This window comes from Lithobates pipiens, unplaced genomic scaffold (assembly GCF_037356315.1).
Source record: "Lithobates pipiens isolate NorthernLeopardFrog02 unplaced genomic scaffold, aLitPip1_a1.2 Scaffold_18, whole genome shotgun sequence".
NCBI lineage: Eukaryota > Metazoa > Chordata > Amphibia > Anura > Ranidae > Lithobates > Lithobates pipiens.
This window is the reverse complement of record NW_027507758.1, coordinates 295,818,363-295,843,087: the sequence shown is the minus strand read 5'-3', so window position 1 is coordinate 295,843,087 and position 24,725 is coordinate 295,818,363. Positions and strand designations below refer to the sequence as shown.

The 24,725-nt window shown below is 46.6% G+C and overlaps 1 long non-coding RNA gene across 1 annotated transcript in view; it reads right to left on the bottom strand.

The window, feature by feature from the left end:
* Nucleotides 1–10,537: 10,537 nt before the first annotated feature.
* Nucleotides 10,538–24,725, bottom strand: part of LOC143987950 (uncharacterized) — an 18,962-nt gene continuing 4,774 nt past the window's right edge. Inside the window, exons 2-3 of the long non-coding RNA XR_013276721.1 lie at nt 10,845–10,910; nt 10,538–10,748 (exon numbers count right to left, since the gene is read on the bottom strand). This is a non-coding gene — a long non-coding RNA (uncharacterized LOC143987950). The remainder of the gene's footprint in view (nt 10,749–10,844; nt 10,911–24,725) is intronic.

Below are 24,725 nucleotides of genomic sequence, written 5' to 3'. Positions count from 1 at the left end.
ATTCAGCCTCATGCAGCCTGTGCCCACCATGCAGCCTTTGTCCCTCATGTAGCCTGTGTCCACCATGCAGCCTCATACAGCCTGTGCCCACCATGCAGCCTCATGCAGCCTGTACCCACCATGCAGCCTGTGTCCCTCATGCACCCTGTACCCACCATGCAGCCTCATGCAGCCTGGGCCCACCATGCAACCTAATGCAGCCTGTGCCCATCATGCAGCCTCATGCAGCCTGTGCCCACCATGCAGCCTCATGCAGCCTGTGTCCACCATGCAGCCTGTGCCCACCATGCAGCCTCATGCAGCCTGTGCCCACCATGCAGCCTGTGTTCATCATGCAGCCTCATGCAGTCTGTGTTCACCATGCAGCCTCATGCAGCATGTGTCCACCATGCAGCCTATGTCCACCATGCAGCCTCATTCAGCCTGTGCCCACCATGCAGCCTCATACAGCCTGTGTCCACCATGCAGCCTGTGCCCACCATGCAGCCTCATGCAGCCTGTGCCCACCATGCAGCCTGTGCCCACCATGCAGCCTCATGCAGCCTGTGTTCACCATGCAGCCTCATTCAGCCTGTGCCCACCATGCAGCCTCATGCAGCCTGTTTCCGCAATGCAGCCTCATGCAGCCTGTGTCCCTCAAGCAGCCTCATGCAGCCTGTGCCCACCATGCAGCCTCATGCAGTCTGTGTCCCTCATGCAGCCTGTGTTCACCATGCAGCCTGTGCCCACCATGCAGCCTCATGCAACATGTGCCCACCATGCAGCCTGTGTTCACCATGCAGCCTCATGCAGCCTGTGTTCACCATTCAGCCTCATGCAGCCTGTGTACACCATGCAGCCTATGTCAACCATGCAGCCTTATTCAGCCTGTGCCCACCATGCAGCCTCATGCAGCCTGTGTCTACATTGCAGCCTAATGCAGCCTAAACTAAAATGTTTTTTTGTGCGTGGCGCTGCTGGATTATATATGTCCAGGATGGGGGGAGGGGAGGAAGGGGGGAGGTTTGTGAGGAAAAAACGAAAAAAAACGGAGGGGAGAAGAATGGGATGGGGAAATGGGGGTATCTGCTGTGGTTTTGGTGTATAACAGATTTAGGGTTTCAAATCTGCTGCTCCGCAGAATTTTGCAGTTCTTAGTGAATATGGCAGAAGATATGGCAGATAATAGTCAATAGGTAGCTGGCAGGTTATGATACAGAATCATAGGTTATAGTCAATAGTCAATAGTTACAGTGGTGTGAAAAAGTGTTTGCCCCTTCCTCATTTCCTGTTCCTTTGCATGTTTGTCACACTTAAGTGTTTCGGAACATCAAACCAATTTAAACAATAGTCAAGGACAACACAAGTAAACACAAAATGCAATTTGTAAATGAAGGTGTTTATTATTAAAGGTGAAAAAAAATCCAAACCATTATGGCCCTGTGTGAAAAAGTGATTGCCCCCCTTGTTAAAACATACTATAACTGTGGTTGTCCACACCTGAGTTCAATTTCTATAGCCACACCCAGGCCTGATTATTGCCACACCTGTTCACAATCAAGGCATCACTTAAATAGGAGCTGCTTGACACAGTAAGGTCCACCAGAAGATCCTTAAAAGCTACACATCATGCCGAGACCCAAAGAAATTCAGGAACAATTGAGAAAGAAAGTAATTGAGATCTATCAGTCTGGAAAGGGTTATAAAGCCATTTCCAAAGCTTTGGGAATCCAGCGAACCACAGTGAGAGCCATTATCCACAAATGGCGAAGACATGGAACAGTGGTGAACCTTCCCAGGATTGGCCGGCCGCCCAAAATTACCCCAAGAGCGCAGCGACGACTCATCCAAGAGGTCACAAAAGACCCCACAACAACGTCCAAGGAACTGCAGGCCTCACTTGCCTCAGTTAAGGTCAGCGTTCATGCCTCCACCATCAGGAAAAGACTGGGCAAAAATGGCCTGCATGGCAGAGTTCCAAGGAGAAAACCACTGCTGAGCAAAAAGAACATCAAAGCTCGTCTCAATTTCTCCACAACACATCTTGATGATCCCCAAGACTTTTGGGACAACATTCTGTGGACCGATGAGACAAAAGTGGAACTCTTTGGAAGGTGTGTGTCCAAGTATATCTGGCGTAGAAGGAACACTGCATTTCATAAAAAGAACATTATACCAACAGTAAAATATGGTGGTGGTAGTGTGATGGTCTGGGGCTGTTTTGCTGCTTCAGGACCTGGAAGACTTGCCGTGATAAAAGGAACTATGAATTCTGCTGTCTACCAAGAGATCCTGAAGGAGAATGTCCGACCATCTGTTCGTGTACTCAAGCTGAAACGAACTTGGGTTCTGCAGCAGGACAATGATCCTAAACACACCAGCAAGTCCACCACCGAATGGCTGAAGAAAAACAAAATGAAGACTTTGGAGTGGCCTAGCCAAAGTCCTGACCTGAATCCTATTGAGATGTTGTGGTATGACCTTAAAAAGGCCGTTCATGCTCGAAAAACCTCTAATGTAACTGAATTAGGACAATTCTGCAAAGATGAGTGGGCCAAAATTCCTCCAGGATGCTGTAAAAGCCTCATTGCACGTTATCGCAAACGCTTGGTTGCAGTTGTTGCTGCTAAGGGTGGCCCAACCAGTTATTAGGTTTAGGGGGCAATCACTTTTTCACACAGGGCCATGATGGTTTGGATTTTTTTTCACCTTTAACCACTTTCAGACCGGACCATTTTGCTGGTAAATGACCAGAGGTCTTTTTACACTTTGGCACTGCGCTGCTTTAACTGGTAATTGCGCGGTCATGCAATGTTGTACCCAAACAAAATTTGCGTCCTTTTCTTCCCACAAATAGAGCTTTCTTTTGATGGTATTTGATTGCCTCTGCGATTTTTATTTTTTGCGATATAAACGTAAAAAGACCGCAAATTTTGAAAAAAAATGATATTTTCTACTTTTTGTTATTAGAAAAATCCAATAAACTCAATTTTAGTCATACATTTAGGCCAAAATGTATTCAGCCACATGTCTTTGGTAAAAAAAAAAGTCAATAATTGTATATTTATTGGTTTGCGCAAAAGTTGTCACATCTACAAACTAAGGTACGTTTTCTGGAATTTACGCAGCTTTTAGTTTACGACTGCCTATCTCATTTCTTGAGGTGCTAAAATGGCAGGGCAGTACAAAACCCCCCCAAATGACCCCATTTTGGAAAGTAGACCCCCTAAGGAAATTGATAAGAGGCATGTTGAGCCCATTGAATATTTTATTTTTTTGCCTCAAGCGATTGAATAATGACAAAAAAAAAATTTTTTTTTTTTTTTTACACAAAGTTGTCACTAAATGATATATTGCTCACACATGCTATGGGCGTATGTGAAATGACACCCCAAAATAAATTCTGCTGCTTCTCCTGAGTACGGGGATACCACATATGTGGGACTTTTTGGGAGCCTAGCCGCGTACGGGGCCCCGAAAACCAAGCACCGCCTTCAGGCTTTCTAAGGGCGTAAATTTTTGAGTTCACTTCTCACTACCTATTACAGTTTTGAAGGCCATAAAATGCCAAGATGGCACAAAACCCCCACAAATGACCCCATTTTAGAAAGTAGACACCCCAAGCTATTTGCTGAGAGGCATGTTGAGTTCATGGAATATTTTATATTTTGCCACAAGTTGCGGGAAAATTACAAACTTTTTTTTTTTTTTTTTTTTTTTCACAAAGTTGTCACTAAATGATATATTGCTCACACATGCCATGGGCATATGTGAAATGACACCCCAAAATAAATTCTGCTGCTTCTCCTGAGTACGGGGATACCACATATGTGGGACTTTTTGGGAGCCTAGCCGCGTACGGGGCCCCGAAAACCAAGCACCGCCTTCAGGCTTTCTAAGGGCGTAAATATTTGACTTCACTCCTCACTACCTATTACAGTTTTGAAGGCCAATAAAATGCCAAGATGGCACAAAACCCCCACAAATGACCCCATTTTAGAAAGTAGACACCCCAAGCTATTTGCTGAGAGGCATGTTGAGTCCATGGAATATTTTATATTTTGCCACAAGTTGCGGGAAAATTACAAACTTTTTTTTTTTTTTTTTTTTTTTCACAAAGTTGTCACTAAATGATATATTGCTCACGCATGCCATGGGCATATGTGAAATGACACCCCAAAATAAATTCTGCTGCTTCTCCTGAGTACGGGGATACCACATATGTGGGACTTTTTGGGAGCCTAGCCGCGTACGGGGCCCCGAAAACCAAGCACCGCCTTCAGGCTTTCTAAGGGCGTTACAGTTTTGAAGGCCATAAAATGCCAAGATGGCACAAACCCCCCCCAAATGACCCCATTTTGGAAAGTAGACACCCCTAAATTTAGGGGTACACTAGTGAGACTAGGTAATAAATGGCGGGTGCCCTGAAACTATAAAAAAATAACTAACCAACCAGCGTCACCTGTAACAGTTATATGGTGATCACTGGTGAAAGGGTTAACTAGGGGGCAATCAGGGGGCTTTATGCGGTAGTATATGGGGGTCCCTGGCGCTATAAAAAGCTGCGGCGAACCTAAATACCTACTTGCCTAACTAGCGTCACCTGTGACACTAATACAGCGATCAGAAAAACGATCGCTTATTAGGCTGGGTTCACACTGGAGCGATGCGGGAACGCCACGAATGCGCGGCGGGTTCCCGCATCGCATGCCTCCCGGCGGCAGTTCACACTGCCCTATGCGAACTGCTGGGAGTGTCAGTGAAATGTTACTGACACCCCCAGATCAGTTCGCATATCGCAGTGCGATCTGCAAACTCGGATCGCATGGTGTGAACACCCATGCGATCCGATTCTGCTGCGGGCCAAAAAAAGGGTCCCGTGCGAATTTGCGGCGGGTGCGGCGGGTGTGGCGGGTGCGGCGAATGGCTGAACTCGAATCGCACAGAGATCGGATGTGATTTGCACTGCAGTGCGAATCACATCCGTTCTCAAACCGCTGCAATCTGAACCCAGCCTTAGTGACACTGGCGACGGGGGGTGATCACGGGGTTAAACCTTTATTGGGGGGGTTAGGGGGGTACCTTAGAACTAAAGGGGGCTAACCCTAACTGCCCTAACAGTTATTAGTCACAAATGACACCCGCCGGGTGATCAGGGGGTTAAACCTTTATTAGGTAATAAATGGCGGGTGCCCTGAAACTATAAAAAAATAACTAACCAACCAGCGTCACCTGTAACAGTTATATGGTGATCACTGGTGAAAGGGTTAACTAGGGGGCAATCAGGGGGCTTTATGCGGTAGTATATGGGGGTCCCTGGCGCTATAAAAAGCTGCGGCGAACCTAAATACCTACCTGCCTAACTAGCGTCACCTGGGACACTAATACGGCGATCAGAAAAATGATCGCTTATTAGGCTGGGTTCACACTGGAGCGATGCGGAAACGCCGCGAATCCGCGGCGGGTTCCCGCATCGCATGCCTCCCGGCGGCAGTTCACACTGCCCTATGCGAACTGCTGGGAGTGTCAGTGAAATGTTACTGACACCCCCAGATCAGTTCGCATATCGCAGTGCGATCTGCAAACTCGGATCGCATGGTGTGAACACCCATGCGATCCGATTCTGCTGCGGGCCAAAAAAAGGGTCCCGTGCGAATTTGCGGCGGGTGCGGCGGGTGTGGCGGGTGCGGCGGGTGCGGCGAATGGCTGAACTCGAATCGCACAGAGATCGGATGTGATTTGCACTGCAGTGCGGTGCGAATCACATTCGTTCTCATAAACCGCTGCAATGTGAACCCAGCCTTAGTGACACTGGCGACGGGGGGTGATCACGGGGTTAAACCTTTATTGGGGGGGTTAGGGGGGTACATTAGAACTAAAGGGGGCTAACTCTAACTGCCCTAACAGTTATTACAGTCACAAATGACACCAATGCAAAAAAAAAAAAAAAAAAAAAAAAAAATGACATTGGTGTCACTGTGACTGGGGGGCAGGGGTAATTGGGGGGGTGATCGGGGGGTAAAGGGGGGGTGTGAGTGTGCCTGGCATGTTCTACTGTGTGTGGGATGTGTTGGTGCAACTCACTGATCCGCTCTCCTCCGTGTCGGAACGAAAAATACCGACACGGAGGAGAGAATACATCACTTCCTCTCCTGTGTTTACATTACAGGAGAGGAAGTGATGTCACCGGGGATTTCTATTCGTCGGGAGCGATCGCGAGGGGGTGGCCATGAATGAATGGCCGTCCCCTCGTCCGGGATCGCTCCCGAACGAAAACCGACCGCCGCAGGCACCGGGCGGGGGCCCGATCGGGCCCCCGACCCGCGGGAGGCAAATCACGTACATGTACGTGCTTATGCCTGCCCGTGCCATTCTGCCGACGTACATCGGCGTTAGGCGGTCGGCAAGTGGTTAATAATAAACACCTTCATTTACAAATTGCATTTTGTGTTTACTTGTGTTGTCCTTGACTATTGTTTAAATTGGTTTGATGATCCGAAACACTTAAGTGTGACAAACATGCAAAGGAACAGGAAATGAGGAAGGGGGCAAACACTTTTTCACACCACTGTATAAGGATAGCCATAGGAAAAGGAGGATTTCTTAGCACAAGCAGGTAGGCAGCATGTTCAAGGGTAGAAGGCACCTTTAAAAGATATACAAACAGAAGAAAAACAGCGCCAACCTAAGTGCAGTATTTTAGATCACAGGTGTTTATTTGTAAAGTAGTACACTCACTCTCTATCGGAATGTTTCAGGCACATCACGTTTTACGTGTAAGAAAAGGTTCTGGGGGACATCACAGGGCTCCCGGGGAGAAGCGGTTCCTCTTTCAGCTGTTTCTTTTGTCCGGTGGCGCCGGTGGTTCCCAGCGACCTCCCTGACGCTGCGACACCGGGCGCCACCGGACGAAAGAAACAGCTGAAAGAGGAACCGCTTCTCCCCGGGAGCCCTGTGATGTCCCCCAGAACCCGTTCTTACACGTAAAACGTGATGTGCCTGAAACATTCCGATAGAGAGTGAGTGTACTACTTTACAAATAAACACCTGTGATCTAAAATACTGCACTTAGGTTGGCGCTGTTTTTCTTCTGTTTGCCTAATGCAGCCTGTGTCCCTCATTCAGCCTGTGCCCCCCATGCAGCCTTTGCCCACCATGCAGCCTGTGTCCACCATGCAGCCTCATGCAGCCTGTGTCCACCATGCAGCCTCATGCAGCCTGTGCCTACCATGCAGCCTGTGTCCACCATGCAGCCTCATGCAGCCTGTGCCCACCATGCAGCCTCACGCAGCCTGTGTCCTTCATGCAGCCTCAGTCCACCATGCAGCCTACCTGTGCAGGGTAGGAGAAGAACAGGAGAGCCATCCAGATGAGGGAACATAGCGATAACAACTTTCATTTCAATTGCTGTGTTCCCGCCGCTCAACGTCACATATAGCCCCACCTCCTGTCTGGGGAACTTTTATTGACAGATCGCCCCTCCTGGGATTGGATGGCTGGTCTGTCTATCAAAGTCCCAGGACCAGGCGGAGGGGCTATATGTGACAGGGAGCAGCGGGGAAAACAGTAATGGGAAATGAAAGCTGTTATAGCTGTGTTCCCTGCGCTCCGATCATCCGGGCGCCTCTCCTTTCTCTTCCCCTCCCTGATCGCTGGACTCCCATTCAAGGAATGGGTTGAATGGGAGGAAGGACTCCAATTCAACCCAGGCTGTCGGTGTCCTGCCGAAAAAGGTCCCCCAGTGGCTAATGATTCCCCTGTACTGTGCAGGCCCATCGCTTGCGCAGTACTAAAGACTACAGAGCCACTGAAAATCTCTGAAGATGAACAGCTGATCGTCAGCTCTACACAGCACCTAGGCACTTAATACTGCATTCTGCCCTGAGTCCAGGTTCAAGCCCCACCATCCAAGTGGACATAGAGTTAGATTATAAATATGCCGAGCGAGGCCGTGCCCGAAGCATGGAAAGCAAACCGTGGTGAGCGAAGCGTAGCGAGCAAAGCAAGCCCACGGGGGGCCCTGTTACAAAGTGGTGTCTTGCAAAAGTGTTGGAATGCAGGTGCCCGTGCCGTGTACAGCTGACTCACAGGTGTTCAGCTTCAGCTATTATCGGCGGCTCTGTTGTAGTTCGTACTGTGCAAGTGCTGCGCCTGCGCAGTACAGGGGGGCCATTATCCGCCGGGGGGACCTTTCTCGGCAGAACACCGGCAGTGCTTGCCCGTCCCCCTGCTCCCAGGCAGCCAATAGCTCGCCAGCCCTCAAAATCCACTCGCAAAATGCAAGCAGGCGAGTGGACTTTTTGAGAGCTGAGTTACAGTACATAAGCAAAAAACTAAAAAAAAAATTAACCATTGAATACTCTTAGGAGGGGTATATCAGAGACCTGTGTTCTTTGGTACAAATTCATTAATGTTCTCTGTTAGACTTAGCCCTCAGTCACACTTCAGATACAACATGCGATTTAGAAATCGTGCCTGAAGTAGCATCTAATGTGTTTCTATGGCAGTGTCTTAATAGATACAATTTCATGTAGTACGATTTGAGAAGTAGTTTGTGTACTACTTTTTTCAGGACTTCAGCACGATTTCACTGCCATAGACTATAATGTAAATCATGCTGCAAATCGTACCTGTGTCTATATTAGCGCTACTTGAGCCTGAAAGAAGTTAAATATGAACCCTTTGCTAGTTAAACTTTTTTTCATAACATCACTGTTCCTCAATGTGACATGGTCATCCCCTCTTATTGAAGTAGCACCGAAGTTATATCAAATAGTTACAAATCTCGCAGAAGTAGTGCTGAAGTAGTGTTGAAGACAGACTTAAAATCACACTTCTTAAAATCGTACTCGATGTGACCGCAGGCTTAAAGAGGTTGATTTTCTAAAACTGGAAAGTGCCAAATCTGATGCAGCTGTGCATGGTAGCCAACCAGCTTCTAACTTTAGCTTGTTCAATTAAGCTTTGACAAAAAAACATGGATGCTGATTGGTTTCTATGTAACGCTGCACCAGATTTTGCACTCCCCAGTTTTAGTAAATCAGCCCCAATATGTGTAATCAAAAGCAGCTTTTTTAATACTGGTAACGTGAGCCATAAAGACTCAGAAGGGGTCAACGAGTTTCCAGGCCCAATCTCTCTCAAAGGAGAGTTCACAAAATGATTCAACTGTCTATGTCTCCAGGTATCGAAGAAAAACAATAAAGTCACTCCATTACTATGCTACCTTGGAGTGATCAATAACCCTTCATATGTTGTAGAGACAAAAATCACATATCTCAATCCTTAAGGAAATACCATTTAGTTTTTTGAGGCTAATTTCTCTTCTCTACTGCGTTCCCTCAAAGACTTTTTTTACTAGCTGGTCCCATTTCAACAATTCCTATATGGGTAGGGTCAGCTTAATTAAAATATTGGTCTTTTCAAGACTTTTCTTTACTGAACAGGTTCTCCCTATTCTTCTAAAACATTCAGATCTCAAGTGTATTTATAAAGTGGAGCTCAATGGGACAGTAGGAGAGCAACTATAAAATCTGCTCACTTTACAGCAGCCCTCTAGTAATGGAGGACTTAATCTACCTGATCTTGAAAGGTATAATTTGGTCTCTCTTTCCAGATATCTAGCAGACTGTATACATGGCACTTCATTATATACTGACACTAGTCTTTACCAAAAGATGCTACCTCGCCTACATTTATTATATGCTCTCCATATTCACATGGAGCTCTTGCCACCGGAGATGAACATGAATTTTTTCTTATATACCACTTAACTTGCTTGGCATAAACTTTACGTTGTTTGCTAAACCATCACACTTCATCTTCATCCTAATGTGACTCAACTTTCCAGAATCCACTGGATTACACACTCTAAAACACTGCCATCATGAGGGTCTTTGTTATATCAAACTGTTAAAGAAATGGCACTAATAAATAACCATTTCTTTCTAACAGTATGCTGGAAAAATTGCCTTGTTTATCTAACAATCCTTTACTCTTTTTAAAGTAAAAATCCTACTTTACTTACATTGTTAAAAAAAAAACTCTCTCAAAATAACTGGAAAAACTAGTTGGACACTCCTTTAAACTTGCCTAACGCAGACAAAAAATATTTCCAGTTTGTATGTCCATCACCGTCAACCCCTCCAAAGCAACTCGTCTCAACAAATGGACTTGACCCTTCCCCCATTTACCTGTAGACACTCTTTTAAACCCTTTTTTTTACCACTATTGGAGTCATATTGTATCTGGAAATGATATGCAGATTTTTTTCACCATTCTTTCAAATGTCCACGCTAATCACTCCTTGTGGGCTTTAGCTTTTCCTCTTCCCATCTCAAATGTGATCATTCAGATGTGGACTTATATCATGTTATGTTTCTAAAAATGAGGGAACCAGTGGGCAGACAAAGCTCCACATCCCTATGAAGTCATGTAAAAACTTCAAAATAGGAAATGGGACTTTACAGGGCTAAGTATCTCAGGAATAAACATAAAACAGTAATAAATTATTCAAAACTATTTTTTATTATTACACATAACTGTAAAAAAACAGGGAACATGATTGTAGCCCCATGTAGTTGAAAACAAAGTAGGTATATCAAATGCCAGACACAATACCACCCTGAACCCACTTTACACATCATTTCACAATAAAATATGTCACAAAACAAATATATCATAGAACCATTCCAAAATAAGTGGGATAAGGCTGATATATAATTTATGCACATTTCGCCATTGTATCTTCATCAGGAGAACTTGATGTGCTGGTAATAAAGAGCATGACGAATGTTAAAACATATACATAATAAATACAAGAAAACAAATACAATGAAAGTACACATAGCCATCTCGGTACTCACTCCCAGCATATCACAATAGAGGAATCTCTCATTATCACCGCCAGTAAAAGAAGAAAACGGCTTGACCTACAAAAATCCCAGGACAAAAAGCTGATAATATAATTTCAATATGGAAATACTAAGGTGTAGAACAAGTTGATAACCAAATATATGTTAAGACAAGACCCAGCACCAAAATAAAAAGAGCAATGAGTGTGGCAATACAAAATATAATAGTGATTATGGGATTCATTACATTTCATTGTCACCGGCGTTGGCTTAAGGGGCGGGTCCTGCACATGGATATTTATAAGCACATCGGAAGTAGCATTGAGTGTGGAGATATTGCATTTGGGGAGACAGCTTCACCATTACGGCAGGATCCAGTGGGTACTAGACATTCCTAATTGAAATTCGGACTAATCTTTTGTTATTCTGAATCTTCAGATGTATCCGAAATTTCCCAAATACAATAGTAATGAATGTAAACAAATCCAAAATAAGGAGTCAAAATTTGAATTGTTTTTAAATCGAATTTGAATAGTTTTAAATCAAATTAAAATACTTTTAGATTCAAATTAAAATCTAAAGGAAAATAATTTAAAAAATAGAATAGATAAAAAGGCACAGAATACAAAATAAAAGAATAGATTCATATATATATATATATATATATATATATATATATATATATATATATATATATATATATATACAGTACTGTGCAAAAGTTTCAGGAAGCCTTGTGAGAAAATGTAAAGTAACAATGCTTTAAAAAATATATATTTCAATTGTTTATTTTTTTCGTTTACAAAATGCAAAGTGAACAAACAGAATAAAAAAATCGAAATCAAATCAATATTTGGTGCGACTACCCTTTGGCTTCAAAAAAGCAACACTTGCACACTTTGTACACTAAAAATCAGAGATTTTGTAGGATTAGAGCCAGGTGTATGACTAACCAATTATGACAAGCAGCTGCTAATGATCATCAATTTCATATGCAAGTTGAAACACAGTCATTAACTGAAACAGAAACAGCTGTGTAGGAGGCTTAAAACTGGGTGAGGAATAATGGCCTGTCATGTACCTGGTCCTTGATCCAAATTGCTGAGAGGACTCTTCTTGCAGCTGAGTGCTCGTGCCCCTGAAGGTGATAACAGGGTACATGAAGCCCAAAGAATCATGGATTGCCAGCTGTGCCACAGATGAGTGATGGCAGTGTGGAGATTTCTCTGTGGGTGGATACCAGATGAGGTGTGCAGTAGAACCCAGGGGAGCTGAAGGTGGTGCAGACTGCACAGCGGGAAACAGGTTGCAATGGTAAGTGCAGCTGGCTGGATAGAGTAGGTAAGTACTGCAGGCTGGGGCAGTAGGTGAGTACTGTAGATAGGTACTGCAGGATGGGACCAGCAGATAGGCACCAAGGTGGATCACAGCAGATGGGGCACAGCAGAAGGCATAGTAGGGGATGGTAGCAGAAGTCGGGAAGCCAGTGGTCAGCAGATCAGATATCAGAACTGTGGTTAGGCAAGCTGGGGTCATACACAGGACAGGAATCAAGAGAAGATCTGTGAGCAATCCGAGGTCAGAGATGGAAGCGAGACAAGAGGTATCCAAGGGCAGGCCAGGTCGGTAACAGATGATCAGAAATAACAGCAAGCATAGGAACAGGAAGCAGAAAGCTGAAGGCCAGTCCACTTCTCCAGTGCCCATCGATGCAGCCAACCTGTTCACATCAATGCAGCCTTTCCAGTGCCTATTAATGCAGCCATACCTGTTCACATCAATGCAGCCACACCTGTACATCAGTGCAGCCTCTCCGGTGCCCAGTTATGCAGCCTCACCAATGCACATAAATGCAGCCACACCTATGCACATCAATGCAGCCTCTCCAGTGCCCATCAATGCAGTGACACCTGTACATATAAATTCAGCCACACCTGTGCACATCAATGCAGCCACACCTGTGCACATCAATGCTGCCTCTCCAGTGCCCATCAATGCAGCGTTTACAGTGCCTATCAATGCAGCCTCTCCAGTGCCCATCAATGCACCCTCTCCAGGGCACATTAATGCAACCACACCTGTGCACACCAATGCAGCTACACCTGTGCACACCAATGCAGCCACACCTGTGCACATCAATGCAGCCTCTCAGGTGCCAACCTATGCAGCCTCTCCAGTGCCCATCAATGCAGCCTCTCTAGTGCTCACCAATGCAGCCTCTCCATTTTCCACCAATGCAGCCACACCTGTACACATCAATGAAGCCACACCTGTGCACATCAATGCAGCCTGATAAGTGCACATCAATGGAGCCACACCTCTGCACATTATTGCAGCCTCACCTGTGCACATCAAGGCAGCCACACTTGTGCACATCAATGAAGCCACATCTGTGCACATCAGTGCAGCCTCTCCAGTGCCCATCAATGCAGCCTATCCAGGGACAATCAATGCAGCCACACCTGTGCACATCAATGAAGCCTCTCCAGTGCATATCAATGCAGCCCCACCTGTGCACATCAATGCAGCAGAGGAGCCAAGATGAGGGCTGGCTGTGAGGATGGGGAAAACATCAGCTAGATCCATGGGGCAGGCCAGCTGACCAGCCCCAGACATTTCAGGGACAAGATGAAGCTGATGAGTGTGACCCGGGGGGTGGATGCAGCTCAGAGAGCCCAGGAGATGGCCAAGATATCAGCGGCCGGATCAACAAACTGGCCAGGAAGTACAGGCATACCCCACCATTTTTTAAGTACACAATGAGGTTAATTTACTAAAGCTGGAAAGTGCAAAGTCAGGCTCACTTCTGCATAGAAACCAATGTGATTCCAGGTTTTATTACCAAAGCTTAATTAACCACTTTCAGACCGGACCATTTTGCTGGTAAATGACCAGAGGTCTTTTTACACTTTGGCACTGCGCTGCTTTAACTGGTAATTGCGCGGTCATGCAATGTTGTACCCAAACAAAATTTGCGTCCTTTTCTTCCCACAAATAGAGCTTTCTTTTGATGGTATTTGATTGCCTCTGCGATTTTTATTTTTTGCGATATAAACGTAAAAAGACCGCAAATTTTGAAAAAAAATGATATTTTCTACTTTTTGTTATTAGAAAAATCCAATAAACTCAATTTTAGTCATACATTTAGGCCAAAATGTATTCAGCCACATGTCTTTGGTAAAAAAAAAGTCAATAATTGTATATTTATTGGTTTGCGCAAAAGTTGTCACATCTACAAACTAAGGTACGTTTTCTGGAATTTACGCAGCTTTTAGTTTACGACTGCCTATCTCATTTCTTGAGGTGCTAAAATGGCAGGGCAGTACAAAACCCCCCCAAATGACCCCATTTTGGAAAGTAGACCCCCTAAGGAAATTGATAAGAGGCATGTTGAGCCCATTGAATATTTTATTTTTTTGCCTCAAGCGATTGAATAATGACAAAAAAAAAATTATTTTTTTTTTTTTACACAAAGTTGTCACTAAATGATATATTGCTCACACATGCTATGGGCGTATGTGAAATGACTCCCCAAAATAAATTCTGCTGCTTCTCCTGAGTACGGGGATACCACATATGTGGGACTTTTTGGGAGCCTAGCCGCGTACGGGGCCCCGAAAACCAAGCACCGCCTTCAGGCTTTCTAAGGGCGTAAATTTTTGAGTTCACTTCTCACTACCTATTACAGTTTTGAAGGCCATAAAATGCCAAGATGGCACAAAACCCCCACAAATGACCCCATTTTAGAAAGTAGACACCCCAAGCTATTTGCTGAGAGGCATGTTGAGTTCATGGAATATTTTATATTTTGCCACAAGTTGCGGGAAAATTACAAACTTTTTTTTTTTTTTTTTTTTTTTCACAAAGTTGTCACTAAATGATATATTGCTCACACATGCCATGGGCATATGTGAAATGACACCCCAAAATAAATTCTGCTGCTTCTCCTGAGTACGGGGATACCACATACGTGGGACTTTTTGGGAGCCTAGCCGCGTACGGGGCCCCGAAAACCAAGCACCGCCTTCAGGCTTTCTAAGGGCGTAAATTTTTGAGTTCACTTCTCACTACCTATTACAGTTTTGAAGGCCATAAAATGCCAAGATGGCACAAAACCCCCACAAATGACCCCATTTTAGAAAGTAGACACCCCAAGCTATTTGCTGAGAGGCATGTTGAGTTCATGGAATATTTTATATTTTGCCACAAGTTGCGGGAAAATTACAAACTTTTTTTTTTTTTTTTTTTTTTTCACAAAGTTGTCACTAAATGATATATTGCTCACGCATGCCATGGGCATATGTGAAATGACACCCCAAAATAAATTCTGCTGCTTCTCCTGAGTACGGGGATACCACATATGTGGGACTTTTTGGGAGCCTAGCCGCGTACGGGGCCCCGAAAACCAAGCACCGCCTTCAGGCTTTCTAAGGGCGTTACAGTTTTGAAGGCCATAAAATGCCAAGATGGCACAAACCCCCCCCAAATGACCCCATTTTGGAAAGTAGACACCCCTAAATTTAGGGGTACACTAGTGAGACTAGGTAATAAATGGCGGGTGCCCTGAAACTATAAAAAAATAACTAACCAACCAGCGTCACCTGTAACAGTTATATGGTGATCACTGGTGAAAGGGTTAACTAGGGGGCAATCAGGGGGCTTTATGCGGTAGTATATGGGGGTCCCTGGCGCTATAAAAAGCTGCGGCGAACCTAAATACCTACCTGCCTAACTAGCGTCACCTGTGACACTAATACAGCGATCAGAAAAACGATCGCTTATTAGGCTGGGTTCACACTGGAGCGATGCGGGAACGCCACGAATGCGCGGCGGGTTCCCGCATCGCATGCCTCCCGGCGGCAGTTCACACTGCCCTATGCGAACTGCTGGGAGTGTCAGTGAAATGTTACTGACACCCCCAGATCAGTTCGCATATCGCAGTGCGATCTGCAAACTCGGATCGCATGGTGTGAACACCCATGCGATCCGATTCTGCTGCGGGCCAAAAAAAGGGTCCCGTGCGAATTTGCGGCGGGTGCGGCGGGTGCGGCGAATGGCTGAACTCGAATCGCACAGAGATCGGATGTGATTTGCACTGCAGTGCGGTGCGAATCACATCCGTTCTCAAACCGCTGCAATGTGAACCCAGCCTTAGTGACACTGGCGACGGGGGGTGATCACGGGGTTAAACCTTTATTGGGGGGGTTAGGGGGGTACCTTAGAACTAAAGGGGGCTAACCCTAACTGCCCTAACAGTTATTAGTCACAAATGACACCCGCCGGGTGATCAGGGGGTTAAACCTTTATTAGGTAATAAATGGCGGGTGCCCTGAAACTATAAAAAAATAACTAACCAACCAGCGTCACCTGTAACAGTTATATGGTGATCACAGGTGAAAGGGTTAACTAGGGGGCAATCAGGGGGCTTTATGCGGTAGTATATGGGGGTCCCTGGCGCTATAAAAAGCTGCGGCGAACCTAAATACCTACCTGCCTAACTAGCGTCACCTGTGACACTAATACGGCGATCAGAAAAATGATCGCTTATTAGGCTGGGTTCACACTGGAGCGATGCGGAAACGCCGCGAATCCGCGGCGGGTTCCCGCATCGCATGCCTCCCGGCGGCAGTTCACACTGCCCTATGCGAACTGCTGGGAGTGTCAGTGAAATGTTACTGACACCCCCAGATCAGTTCGCATATCGCAGTGCGATCTGCAAACTCGGATCGCATGGTGTGAACACCCATGCGATCCGATTCTGCTGCGGACCAAAAAAAGGGTCCCGTGCGAATTTGCGGCGGGTGCGGCGGGTGTGGCGGGTGCGGCGGATGCGGCGAATGGCTGAACTCGAATCGCACAGAGATCGGATGTGATTTGCACTGCAGTGCGGTGCGAATCACATTCGTTCTCATAAACCGCTGCAATGTGAACCCAGCCTTAGTGACACTGGCGACGGGGGGTGATCACGGGGTTAAACCTTTATTGGGGGGGGTTAGGGGGGCACATTAGAACTAAAGGGGGCTAACTCTAACTGCCCTAACAGTTATTACAGTCACAAATGACACCAATGCAAAAAAAAAAAAAAAAAAAATGACATTGGTGTCACTGTGACTGGGGGGCAGGGGTAATTGGGGGGGTGATCGGGGGGTAAAGGGGGGGTGTGAGTGTGCCTGGCATGTTCTACTGTGTGTGTAGAGTGTTGGTGCAACTCACCGATCCGCTCTCCTCCGTGTCGGAACGAAAAATACCGACACGGAGGAGAGAATACATCACTTCCTCTCCTGTGTTTACATTACAGGAGAGGAAGTGATGTCACCGGGGATTTCCATTCGTCGAGAGCGATCGCGAGGGGGTGGCCATGAATGAATGGCCGCCCCCTCATCCCGGATCGCTCTCGAAGGAATGCCGACCGCCGCAGGCACCAGGGGGGGGCCCGATCGGGCCCCCCACCCGCGGGCAGGCAGGGACTTATATATACGCCCATATGCCTGCCCGTGCCATTCTGCCGACGTATATCGTCGTGCGGCGGTCGGCAAGTGGTTAAACAAGCTGGGGTCAGAAGCTCATTGGTTTCTATGCAGAAGTGAGCCTGATTTTGCACTTTCCAGCTTTAGTAAATAACCCCCATTGTGTACTTAAAAGTGGGGTATGCCTGTAGTGACTGGGATCAAATCATCCACCGTGGCTCACTTGGACAAACCCCCTGCGACCAGGTAAATGACCTAGACGGGCCATAGTTTAAAGGACCCCTGCCATACACCATGGCAAGAATAAGCACAGCAACAAGACACAAGGTAGTTATACTTCATCAGCAAGGCGAGATATGCTGTTCAAGCTGTTTATGCTCTTTTGATGAAACACAAAGAAATGTGCAATGTTGAGTTCCGTAGATGCAGTGGATGGCAAAGGAAACTTAATGCAGCAGATGCAAGACACATCATGCTTACTTTCCTTCAGCACTGGAAGATGTCCAGCAGTGCCATTAACGCAGAACTGGTGGAAACCAGTGGGATCCAGGACAGGTACATCCATCTTCTGCATAGTTGCCAACTGTCCCGAATTTCCCGGGACATTCCCGGGATTAGGACCCTTGTCCCGATTTAATTTTGTCCCGGGAAATGTCCCGGGAAATTCGGTATGTCCTGGTTTTTCGCCGCCGGCCGCTAGAGGCAATGGCCACCGGCCGCCATTTTAAAGAAGACCAGAAGCTGGTCTACAATAGAGATGCTGTGGCGCTGCCCACCCCCGCTGCCAGTGTCTGTGAAGTGCAGAGTCTGGATGTCGGGGGCCAGTTTGGATGTCGGGGGGGCTAGTATGGATGTCGGGGGGCAGTCTGGATGTCGAGGGCAGTCTGGATGTCAGAGGGGGCAGTCTGGATGTCAGAGGCGGGCTAGTATGGATGTTGGGGGCGAGTCTGGATGTCAGAGGGGGCTAGTATGGATGTCGGAGGGGGCAGTCTGGATGTCAGAGGGGCCAGTCTGAATGTCAGAGGGGGGCTAGTATGGATGTCAGAGGGGGCAGTCTGGATGTCAGAGGGGCCAGTCTGGATGTCAGAGGGGCCAGTCTGGATGTCAGAGGGGGCAGTCTGGATGTCAGAGGGGCCAGTCTGGATGTCAGAAGGGCCAGTCTGGATGTCAGAGGGGGGCTAGTATGGATGTCAGAGGGGGCAGTCTGGATGTCAGAGGGGCCAGTCTGGATGTCAGAGGGGGCAGTCTGGATGTTAGAGGGGCCAGTGTGGATGTTAGAGGGACCAGTCTGGTTGTCGGGGGCCAGTCTGGATGTCAGAGGGGGCTAGTATGGATGTCGGAGGGGGCAGTCTGGATGTCAGAGGGGCCAGTCTGAATGTCAGAGGGGGGCTAGTATGGATGTCAGAGGGGGCAGTCTGGATGTCAGAGGGGCCAGTCTGGATGTCAGAGGGGCCAGTCTGGATGTCAGAGGGGCCAGTCTGGATGTCAGAGGGGGCAGTCTGGATGTCAGAGGGGCCAGTCTGGATGTCAGAAGGGCCAGTCTGGATGTCAGAGGGGGGCTAGTATGGATGTCAGAGGGGGCAGTCTGGATGTCAGAGGGGCCAGTCTGGATGTCAGAGGGGGCAGTCTGGATGTTAGAGGGGCCAGTGTGGATGTTAGAGGGACCAGTCTGGTTGTCGGGGGCCAGTCTGGATGTCAGAGGGGCCAGTATGGATGTCAGAGGGGCCAGTCTGAGGGGCACCAGATGTTAGGAGGACTGATGGGGACACCAGATGTAAGGAGGGCTTCCGCTGATGGAGACACAGATGTCAGGAAGGCTGCTCTGATGGGGCACCTGATGTAAGGAGGGACTCTGCTGGGGGCACCTGATGGCATCTGGTGGCAGGCAACGTGGCTAGTGACATGCTCTTGGCTCCCACTGATTCTGCATTATGGTGAGTTGAATGATTTAATTTTATATTACAATGTAATAATATAAATAATGCACTTCAATCATCCTGACACCATAACAATCCTGGCGCCGGGATGATGGAAGCGCTAACACCAGGTATTTGGAGTATCTTTATCTGCTGATTGTCAAACTCTGGAAAAAACATATTGCTATTGTGGTGTAGGATCGGGGGCTGCTGTCCCTCCATCCCTCCCCCCATTTCCCTCTCCATCCCGCATTCATCTCAGACTCTAACCACACCCCTTTGAGTCACGCCCATGTAAGCCACGCCCACTATTTTACGTAAACCACATCCATATTTTGTCCTTTTCCTATGCCACGCCCCTAATTATAATACAACTCCACCCACTGCCATAAAAGTGTCCCGAATTTTTTTTTTACAATGTTGCCAACTATGCTGCTGTCTAGCCAGAAGTCCGGCCAGAAGTGGACTTCATGAAAGAATTACTACCAAAAAGCTATACCTCCCATCAGTGGCCCATAGCCCCGAGTCCAGAGCTAGTCCTACCGTGAATGTGTCCCGGGCTGCCTGACACAGTGTTTCCCGCACAGCCCGACACTCACTGAGTCTGCACTCCATGCTTTACTGACAGCCAGAGCCAGGAGATCAGTGTATGTGTGTGAGAGTGAGTCTCCTCCCCTGCTCCACTCATCATATCATAGAGTCGGGAAGAACTTTCTCTCACAGAGCTCCTGAGCAGGTGAGTGGGGGAGGGGGGAAACTGTACTTCCTCTCTGTATATACACCAGCCTCTCTGTATACACACCAGACTCTCTCTATACCCAGCCTCTCTGTATATACACCAGACTCTCTGTATATACACCAGCCTCTCTGTATATACACCAGACTCTCTGTATACCCAGCATCCCTGTATATACACCAGTCTCTCTGTATTTACACCAGCCTCTCTGTATACCCAGCATCTCTGTATATACACCAGACTCTCTGTATATACACTAGCCTCTCTCTGTATACCCAGCCTCTTTGTATACCCAGTCTCTCTGTATATACACCAGCCTCTCTGTATACCTAGCCTCTCGGTATATACACCAGCCTCTCTGTAAATACCAAACCTCTCTGTATACTCAGCATATCTGTATATACACCAGCCTCTCTGCATACCTAGCCTCTCTGTATATACACCAGCCTCTCTGTATATACACCAGCCTCTCTGTATACACCAGCTTCTCTGTATATATACACCAGTCTCTCTGTATACCCAGCCTCTCTGTATATACACCAGCCTATCTGTATATACACCAGCCTCTCTGTATAACTAGCCTCTCTGTATATACACCAGCCTCTCTGTATACCCAGCCTCTTTGTATACCCAGCCTCTCTGTATACACCAGCCTCTCTGTATATACACCAGCCTATCTGTATACCTAGCCTCTCTGTATATACACCAGCCTCTCTATATACCCAGCCTCTCTGTATATACACCAGCTTCTCTGTATATACACCAGCCTTTCTGTATACACCAGCATCTCTGTATATACACCAGCCTCTCTGTATAACCAGCCTCTCTGTATACACCAGCCTCTCTGTATATACACCAGCCTCTCTATATATACACCGACCTCTCTGTATACCCAGCCTCTCTGTATATACACCAGCCTCTCTGTATACCCAGCCTCTCTGTATACACTAGCCTCTCTCTATACACTAGCTTCTCTGTATACACTAGCTTCTCTTCTATATACCCTAGCCTCTCTGTATGTAATAATCTGCATCTGGTGGCAGGTGACGTGGCAAGCTATATATATATATATATATATATATATATATATATACAAGCACACACACACGTATATATTATATACATGTGTATGCCTGCCCAATCGTATGACTTTCTTTACTTTGCTGCTATGGGCTCTAACACCAGATCTTTTGTAGACTTAGCAACGGCCTTGCCTCTCATGTAGAATACAGTCATTTATTCTGTAGCAGGACAAGGATACCAAACATACAGCCAATGTCATTATTATTGTTATACATGATTTATATTGCGCTGAAGAACTAACTTCAGCGCAATGATGAACAAGTCCTATAAGTGATGGTTTGCCCCCACAGAGCCCCGATCTCAATATCATTGAGTCTGTGTGGGATTTCATGAAGAGACAGAAGGATTTGAGACAACCTACCTGCCAAATTCCTACAAAAACTGTGTGCAAGTGTACCTAGCAGAATTGATGCTGTTTTGAAAGCAAAGGGTCGTCACACCAAATATTGATTTTATTTGTATTTCTCTTATGTTCATCTACTTTCAGTTTTGTTAATTAATAAAAAATAAACTATCAACGCTTCTATTTCTGAAACAATTCTTAATTTACAGCATTTTTTTTCACACCTGCCTTAAACTTTTGCACAGTACTGTATGTTGACAAAACAACAGGATTTTTCAAATTACATTTTCACAGAAGCAATATCAGATTAGCACTAGCAAGAATTGCCCAAGGGAAGCCTATGTATTTAAAGGCACGATCCACCTTTTCCAAAAATAAAATAAATACACCCACATTCATAAATAAATAAAAAAATATATATAATAAATACAATTTAAAAATGCACATTTATTTTTATTTTTTTGCACTGAAGCCTGTAAATCAATTCAACTAGGATAGGTGCACTGACTCCTGCTGACCCTTCCCCTAGCACCCCACTGCCCCCCAGATTAAACAAAGATTATTTTAGCTAAAACACCATGGCAGCGATGCTATGCTTCTCAGCCATGGCAGAAATTATAACCCCATCAAATAAGATCCATTCAAGTGAGTAGCGCTGCTTGTATTCTTTTCTACTATTTCTGCTTTTACAATACTTCTATTTTTCTTTATTTCCCCTTCTACTTCTGGTACATGACCCACTCTACCTGTAGCTCCAAAATTAATAGCACCCACTGTTTGACACTTTGACACTTTTAAATCATGCATGTGATCCAAGTGCATAACAGACTTTTATACTTTTTTCTTTTTGATGAGGAATTTATTAAGACTGAAGCAGCCTAAATCTACAGCAGCTGTACAAGATATCCAATCAGTTTATAGTGTTCATTTTCAAAGCTTAAAGTATTATAAAGCCTAGGTTCACAATAAATGCAGGTTTGAAAACGTGCGAGTTCAGCTGAATTTCAAACCGACATTTCAGTCCGACTTCGGGGCAATTTGAGAGACATCTGTGCGGGTTCATGCACAGATGTCTATTGAAATTGCCCCGAAGTCACCAATAGTAGTGCAGGAACTACTTTTGGGAATCGGTGCTGTGCTGTAAATTCGGCGTCACTCGATTTGGACAGTGCCATTGTCGGCAGGGCCGCTGATAGAAATCATGGGGCCCCGTACAGCCTACCTGAGGGGGCCCCCATCAGCTCCACCCTGGCCCCGCTACTGGTCCCTCCTTCAGCCCCGCCCTGCCCCTGGACCCTCCCCAGCCCCCCCTTGAAACAAAGTGCAGGTTTGTCTACAAGTGATAGGCATGGGTGGCACTGTCTGTAGCACATTACGGCATTGGCGGCATGAGTGGCACTATCTGCAGAACATTACGGCATTGGCGGCACTGTCTGTAGCACATTATGGCATTGGCGGCATGGGTGGCACTGTCTCTGCAGGTATCACATGCATTATGGGCCATAATGCATGTGCTACCAGCAGACAGTGCCGCCAATGCCGTAACGTGCTGCAAACAGTGCCAGCCGTGACACTAATGGCATAACACATGTGCTACTTGCTGACAGTGCCACCCATGCCACCAATGCCATATTGTGCTGTAGACAGTGCCACCCATGCCGCCAATGTCATAATGCCTTTGGCAGCATGGGTGGCACTGTCTCTGCAGGCATCACATGCATTATGACATTAGCGTCATGGGTGGCACTGTCTGCAGGCAGCACATGTCTTATGGGCCATAACGCATGTGCTATCTGCAGACAGTGCCACCCATGCCACCAATGCCATATTCTGATGCAGACAGTGCCACCCATGAAGAGGTATTCTTTCGCACCCGAAATAGAGGAAATAGTCCCTCCCCTGCCGCCACCTAGTCTGCGGATAGCTATCTGCACCAAAAAAAACAAAACGTAAAAATAACCAGGGGGTGGTGGGGGCTATTTGGTTGGTAGTTGATTCAGACGGACTCTGATCGGCCATGGCTGGAGGATTTTTTTATATTAATTATTTATCTGCTCAGCTTGCCCGGGCCCCCCTGCTGGCCGGGCCCGGTACAACAGGGCCAGTTGTACTGGCCTATCAGCGGCCCTGATTGTCGGCAATAGGCTGCAAATTGGCCCGATGTAAACTGGGGCTAAACCCTCAGATTTTTTTTAGTTTAACACATTGCTTCAAAAAAAAAAAAAGATCCCCAGTAAACTATTTGTTAAACTCCCCACTCCATTTCCCTTTTACAACATTTAGTGCTGTGGACTTCTGCTTTCTCTGTGCTGCTTCCCTGAACTTCCAGTCTTCACAGGAAAGATTTAACATTGGACAGTGCAGTTTACAGTCAGTCTGAGGATGGAGAGGGGAGGAGGAGTGAGAAGCGGGGGGGGGGGGGCTCCTGTCATCTTAGACTATGTGTTTCATTTCTGGACACCATGGGCGCTGCCCTTTCTATCCACGCCACCCCCTAGATGGTTAATGGATAGATTCATGCTTAGCATGAATCTATCCCTAGCCACCACAGCCACCGCTTATTCATGCATATGGCCCCCTTCAGGACGCTGGGCACATGATACAGCGGCGGGGGTGTTTTTTTGAAGCACCGGATTAGAGCCATATGCTCTAATAGGCTTCAAAATAGAGTGGACTCCGAGCACAAAGCATTGCGCTTGGGGCCCACCCAGGTGTGTTAGGAAAGCAAATGAATATTCTCTTTTCTAACACTGAATCGCCTCTCCAACAATCAGGAAGCACAGGTCTGATACCTGTTTCTCGATTGGCTGAAAGGCGATCTTATTGGATGCCTAGGAGGAGGAGAGGAGACGCACGGCGGAAGCCACTGTGATCTCAGAAGAGAAGAGGACACAGGAGAAGCTGCCAGATGCCCACTGCAGCCTGATCCCCTGTTCGATGTGCACTCTCCAATCCCCGATGCTGTGTGCCCGCCAATCCCTGATCCCCGCCGCCAATGGGGTAAGGGCTGGAGGACCGGCAAACAGCGGGGGGGGGGTTTGAGGTACCATGGGGGGTGGTTGTTTTCCACCCCCCCAAACAGAGAACCACCAGCCACCACTGTTGGACACAATGTAGGCAGACACAACTCTACACCCTGCATGCAAGGATGGCTCCATAGGCTGCTGCAAGAGAAAACCTTGTAACAGAAAATCTGAGGCAGTGATCAAGGCACCAGCTTAAACTGAGACATTACATTCATAGATTAAAATATACCTAAAACATACTCAGTAATCAGTTGCTGAAAGTTCTTAAAAAACCCAAAGGCTTATTATCACTTTAACTGAACAAGATGAAGTTAGAAACTCA